Genomic DNA, 6,554 nt, shown 5'->3' on the forward strand with positions numbered 1-6,554 from the left:
GATTTAAATAAAGATCAGCCTTAAAACAGTCCAGTCCAAGTCTAGTGTTGAGAACATCCAGCTCTAGGAATCCCTTTGCTGGAAATCTGGAGTTTTTCAGCAGTTTTTGTGTTCCCTGTACTGTATCAGGCAGTGCTGAAGAAGCCCTTGCCCCTGAGCAGCCCCACATCCTCAGACAGCTGCACTTCCCTCTCCCAGCCCAACCCCAGGAGCCAGTGGGACAGGAATTTTCCAGGTGACTCCAGGGAGGCTGCACAAGCCATGGTTTGGCAAAGCTGTGGAAGTATTCAGAGCACCAATTTAAATAGGCAAATGGGGAGGAGGAGACAGAGCTCATGAGAAGGCAATGCAGAACAATTGTATTACACAGTTGATAATTTCAGTCTGAAGAGCTTTGAATTCCCCTCTGAAATCTTCTCTTGGGAGTCTTAGTTCTTAAGTTAAATGACTAATTAGAGTCTGTTCACACCACAGATCGGCCAAGCAAGGCAAACTCCTAAGAGCTAATGATGCTTACTTGCTCCCAGAGGAAGCTGAAGGTCTCAGGATCTTGCAGAGGCATTTTCCCCCTGGAAATCTGTGCCTGCTACCAGGAGAATTTAGGTGGGAAGGAAGCAAAGCAAAATCCTCCCCCATCAGACATCAATCCTTCTCTCAGGCCAGTTTCTTTGCCTTGTTCTTCCTCTGCTTGAACATCTTGTTTAGTGGGAGAAAAAATGTGAAACTAAGTGCCCCAAGCTGAGAGATGCTGGGCACCCAGCAGGACCCTGACCTCCCTTGTAGGTGACAAATTGGATGGCATGTCAGCTGAGGGGGGAGGGAGGAGCATGGCTCACAGGGAGGGGGGTAAAGTTACAAAGCCAACATCTGTTCTCAGGGTCTGTATGGGCTGCAGGCCTCGCCATTCCCTTCAGGAAGGCACGAGGGAATGGTCTGGGGTCACTGCAGGACAAAGCGGGGGGTGTACACAGGGTGGGTCTGAGGGGATATAGAATAGGTGCAAATATAGAAAATAGATCCTGAGGGGGTGTTGTGGAGGGAAAGAAGGTGGAGAATGAATCTTTAAAAGAAGCAATGATGTGTTCATCTGTGAGGTTCAAAAATCTGGGTTTGGTTTTCTTATCTCAAGGCCCCACAGGAATTAGTCATCCCTGAGTAATGGAGGGAAGCAAAGCTGTTATTCATCCCTCCCAAAGTTTCTCCTCTGATCATCTCCTACATTCATATCCTCTGTCTCTGACTTGTGTCTTCCTTCCTATTTAGCCCCATGAGCCACTGAAAGAAAAAAACCTGAAATCTCATTGGACTGGCAGTCTGAAATGATCTGGAGAGATAATGTGCCACAGCTTCCATGGGGGAGCAAGAGCCTGGGCAATGGCATCTCTCCTGCTTTCAGCTGTGAGATTTTGCCCCAAATGCCTTCTGTCATCTCAGCAGACCCCATCCTTTTTGCTTTAATTGATTCTGTCTGGCTTTAATCTGGTGCGAGAAGAGACCTCCCACCGTGAGCACTGAGAGCTGGTTTGTGCACGGGGAGCTGTGAGAAGCACGAGGTTATTTTATTGAAAAAGGGACACAAGGATGTTTTGGGAAGGACACTGCCTCCTGTAAACCCATTAACAATTGAAATGAGGCCTTTCACTTCCACACAGGGTTTGTGGGAAGTGCTTGTACAACTGGAAAGCAAAGTGCTGTAATAATAATTTTGCATTATAGCCATGGTGTAGGGTTTCCTGAAGTCATCCACAGTTGGGTTGGCTCCATGCAGTGGGAGACAGTCCTGGAGACCTGGCCCTTCCCTGGGGATCCAGAGGAAAGGAGAAGGGAATGGCTTTGGCTGTGCTCACCCCAACTGCATGATGACAGAGATGAGAATAAATAGGGAAGTTGAAAAGGAAACCTCCATTGTGAGTCTGCTCAGCCAAAATCTAAACAGTTGAGGAGTTTGTTTTATCAAATCAAAATATTTTGGTTCAGTGGTGGTGTTGGCTTGAGTCAGTGTGTCTGGGCTGACACAGTGTTGGAGAAACACTCAGGTTTGAGGGGCTGGATCCCTGTCCCTGGGGGATCAGGAGCCCTGAAGCCATAGGAGAGGGGGTGCTGCTCATTGTGGCTGTGCAAGGCTGGGTGGGAGCAATCCCATTTCCCATGGCTTGAGTTTAGAGTGTTCAGATATTTTTATGGCCTCTCCAAAGATGTTCTGGGGCCCTGTTGAGTCTGATTAAATGTGCTGCTGCTTGGACCACAAATAAGGGTTTTAAGTGGAATGGGAAGATTTTTGAGGAAAAACAGATGAAGTAGTATGGAGAGTTAATTATCTGCAAGCCCCTGAAATGGCATGAGTAATAAAATATAGATAGATACACACTTATTCCTATCATGCCATTAATGGTCTGTGTCTCTGTGTCAGGGAATGATGTGTAAGACAATACTCCAAAATACAAAATTACTGCCTGCCAGCACTGAAGGCTCAGCTCTTTGGAAGTGTGGTCTGGTTGAGGTGTTCTTCCAAAAGTATCTTGCCAAAAAACCTCTTGCTGAGGATCTAAGAACAAAATAAATAAAGCAGTTGAGGTTAGGCTGGAATAGATCCTGTGTAGCTCCTGACCTCTCCCACATCTCCCCCAGATACAATTCCCAGTGAGAGATCATTGTTCTTCTAAAAAGAGATTTGTTCCTACCTGTTAGTTTTGCTTAGAACGTGATAGAAACTGTAGCAAATAATATCATGCAGTTTTTTGTTCAAATACTTCCTCCATTCCTTCCCTGTCTCAGAAATCTTCCTATTTTTTTAATTTGTTTCTAGCCATTCCACCTGACCCTTCAATATTTCCATATTTCAAGGAGATTTAGCCAAATGGTGTGTTTCCATGGCTGATATGCAGCAATAATGCAGGGTTAATACCTAATTAGTTCCCAGGGACATTGAGCTTTTCATGGATATTCAGTAACAAAAGCAACAACAAACAAGCTGAATTCCTAGGTCTTAATTCATCGGGAGGAGGAAATAGGAACCTAAAAATGCAGGAATTATTCAGTGCAGTCTGAAAACCCCGTTCTTTCTCTCATGAAGCCCAGAGGATGCTATAGTAGCTGACAGGGGAAATATAACCTCCTCCTCCTCCTCCTTCCCTCCCTCCCTTTAGGGGGGCTGTAGATGTGTCTGCATTTGCAGCCCTGACATCTCCAAACAGGAAAATTCCCAGTCCTGCAACACACTTTAAACAGCTCCCTGCCCATTCCCCTCCCCGTCTCAACCCCCAGCCAACCTGACCCTGGGTTTTTTTGACATCCAGCCATACCTGATCAGTCGTATCCCCAGCAGCTGGATGTGATCAGAGCCGGCCTTCCACCTCGCAGGATGGCGAGCATATGGGCCTGGGGGCTGCAGCCATTATGTTCCTGAGCACTGAGCTTGTCTGCCCCTGGCTACAGAGGGTTTTTTCCCCTCTCAAGCAATCGCAAATAAACCTTTCTGATAAGTAGCAGCAAAACAAACAGGCCCTTTGGCTGTGTAGGCAGTGAGAAGGAGGGAGGAATAAAAACCTGACCCAATAACAAAATCTTTGCTGTGTTTAGGCAGTGCCTCTAGGAGGGAGAAAGTCTGCCCTCAGCCAGACAGAGCTTTTCTGGGAGCAGGAATGGTTTCAGGATGATTAGCCCTCAGTGCTCTACAGCCAGGCCCTGGTGTGGGAGCTCCAGGGGTTGGAGAAGGTTTGGCTCAGAGAACAGCCCTGGAGATCATCTGGACCATCAAAGGGAGGCTTTGAGCTGACCCGTGTGGGCAGTCTGGCCTCAGCCTGGAAGTGAAGGGGTTGGAGGCTGAGAGTTGTGAGGGTCCTCTGCTGTGAGCAGGAGGGTGGTGCAGTGCAAGAGTTCAGGACAGCTGTGGGAAGAGGCTGGGGACAATCTCAAACAGCCTCTCTGCATCCTTTCCTATTTCTAAAACATTTCCAAGAAGTGCCTCAGATTCTGGAAGGGCTCACAGGAGGCCTCTGGCACTTGGCAGTGAGCCCATGTCTTGGGCCTTCACTGTGGTGCTTGGAGGGCTCAGGAGGGGTCCCTGAGTGTCCCCACCACCTTAGTGTGATCTGAGCCCCGATCCCTGTAGAAAGCTTGAGGCAACAAAGGGATTTTTGCATAGAATGTATTATAGGAATGCTGGAGTTTACCTTCCTTTCCTGTACACCAAGGAAATAAGGCTTTGGCCTTCCCAGAAAATCCTGGCTTCCAAAAGCTGGGTAGCTTAGAGTATGTGCATGCCAGGGCATCCAGATTGGACCTGACATAAAGCTATGGTCTAAGCCCAAGGATGGGAAGAACACCCACATTTTGTTCTCTGAGCCCTGCTAATACAGCACCCACTGTTGCTGCCCCATGTGTGTGGTGCTTGGATACCCAGGGCCACAGAAACCTGTGGATGAGCAGACAGGGGAAAAGCTTGCTCCAAGATGTTCAAAAAATGTGATGAAAGCTGATGGACTAAAAAGCTGCCTGCTAACACAACCCTTTTCAGGCCAGGAGTCTGTTCTGGGTAGATGTCCCATTTCTCCAGGGTTCCTTGAGGGACTGAGCTTCTCCAGTGCACTCCCAGCTGGTGGTAACCACAGTCAATGAATGATGGATTTTCCACTTGGAAGGCAGACCTGTGAGGAGCCTTTGAACCCTTTGTCTGGGCAGATATGGCCAAGGTTATCACCCTGGCAGGGCCGTGGTGAGCTCGGACTCTACCTTGAAACGCTGCCAGAGTCTGCACCAGGCTGGTGCTGAGAGGCTGGGAGCACATGAAGGGCCCGTGGCCCTGTCACCTCGGGCTGACAGGGGCCAGAGCACTGATGTCACCACAGTTACAACAGATGGTACCAGGGACAATCAGCTGTTGCTGCCAATGCCTTTTCTCCTTCAGCAGGACTCACTCCTGTGGAGTGATGGAGTTCTGTACACCTAAACACTTGTACTGTAAAGAGGAGCTGGAAATCTATCTGGAAATGCATTCAGAGAAAGGAAAATGAGAGTATAAGCCATGGGATCAGCACTAAGTGGGCCAAACATCGCTGTCAATTATGTCCCAAGCAGCTCCATTGAAGCAAACATTAATTTTAGATTAATTGTAGATTTATGCCAGCATTTCTGAGAGTCATTCCTGGGACAGAGCCAGTTCTGGTAGAGGATTAATCTTGTTGGAAAACTCCCTCTTGTTCTCTGCTCGGTGTCTGACACTCGCATATGCACACAAACAAACCTCGGTGACCCTCTGCCAAGCCAGTTAACTAACGGGGAATTTGGGGATGTGAAACCTTAGCTTCCCCTCCAGCACAGCCCTGCATCTGCCACAGCCCTTTTGGAAGGCAGGACAAGCCACCTGCTACTTGTTTTGCTCAAAGAGAGAATGTCTGTTGGGCACATAGGAAACAGCTAATCTGGTCCCCTGGGAGGGAGCAGCCATTTGTCATTCCCACAGTCTCCAGAACAGGTTCTCAGCACCTTCCAGGGCTGGGGGCTTTCTCTGGGTGTTCTTCCACCTGCCAGTAGTTCAGTGGTTGGCTTTATCTGATGGAGGGATTTCTCAGACATTGGCTTTTCCTCATTCACCTCAGGACAGAAAAATACTGTGTGTTCTATTCCCACACGTGCATCCCTTCTCAGCTTCAAAATTAATGGAGAAAGGCATGCATTGCATGTGCTGGGTGCATGTCTCCTTTACATATGGACACATTTTATGATGGGGCATTTGTGCAGTTCAAGGTCTTCCAGAAACACGGATCTTCTCTAGTTCTGACTTCTGTCTGTGCCTTAAGGATGGTCAGTGGCATCCTCTCACCACATTTCCATGGTGTCATTGTACTCCATGTGACACTGGAGTGTGATTGATTTATTTATTTATTTTTAATATGTTTTTTTTTTTTAATCCAGATTTGCCAGTGGAAGTGCTCCAGATGCTTCCCTGAAGTCTCAGCAGCAGAAGGTCTAGTTTAAAAGTCTTGAGCAGCAGGCTGGGAGCACCTCCATTCCTTGGGAGCAACAGGCTGGGAATGCCTCCATTCCATTGGAACAGCAGGCTCAGCTCTGCAGCCCGCTCAGCCTTTCCCCTTTCTGTGGGCAATAAATCGAATACCATTCTATTTACTGCCTGCCCACAAGTTTCAAGTGGAAGAGGTGAAGCAGAGCCTGAGGCCAGCCACTCCATGGGCACAAATCAGTGTGGCTGTGCTGGCTTACTCCAGCTGTGGGGCTGGCCCCGAGGTTTTGTGTTCACATTATCCTGAGGCTCTTATTGCAGGAATGCAGGGTTGGCCAGATGTGCTGGTCACAGCATCCCCTCCCAAAGTGACAGGGTACCAGCTGCCACTCCCTGCCCTTGGAGCAGCCTGGCGTGGCCTGTCTGCAGCACAGAATGTGCTCTGGGATCCTTGGGAATAGCCACCAGCACATCAGTGCTAGTCCTGTTCCAAGACACGACACTGAGAGAGTAAGAGCAATCGAGGAACTTTTCCCCCTTCGACGTGATGTTCATCTCCTCCCCCAACCCAGCATATGGAATTCTGGATCACATT

The 6,554-nt window shown here is 48.5% G+C and overlaps 2 long non-coding RNA genes across 2 annotated transcripts in view; one reads left to right on the forward strand and one right to left on the reverse strand.

Moving 5' to 3' along the window:
* Positions 1–6,127, forward strand: part of LOC107211445 — a 35,246-nt gene extending 29,119 nt beyond the window's left edge. Inside the window, exon 8 of the long non-coding RNA XR_004499576.1 lies at positions 5,914–6,127. This is a non-coding gene — a long non-coding RNA (uncharacterized LOC107211445). The remainder of the gene's footprint in view (positions 1–5,913) is intronic.
* On the reverse strand, positions 1,539–3,423 carry LOC117245196. Its single transcript, XR_004499578.1, has 2 exons — positions 3,303–3,423; positions 1,539–2,545 (listed from the first exon to the last, which is right to left on the reverse strand). It is a non-coding gene; the product is annotated as an uncharacterized LOC117245196 (long non-coding RNA).
* Positions 6,128–6,554: the final 427 nt, after the last annotated feature.

Source organism: Parus major, chromosome 15 (assembly GCF_001522545.3).
Source record: "Parus major isolate Abel chromosome 15, Parus_major1.1, whole genome shotgun sequence".
NCBI classification, from domain to species: Eukaryota; Metazoa; Chordata; class Aves; order Passeriformes; family Paridae; genus Parus; species Parus major.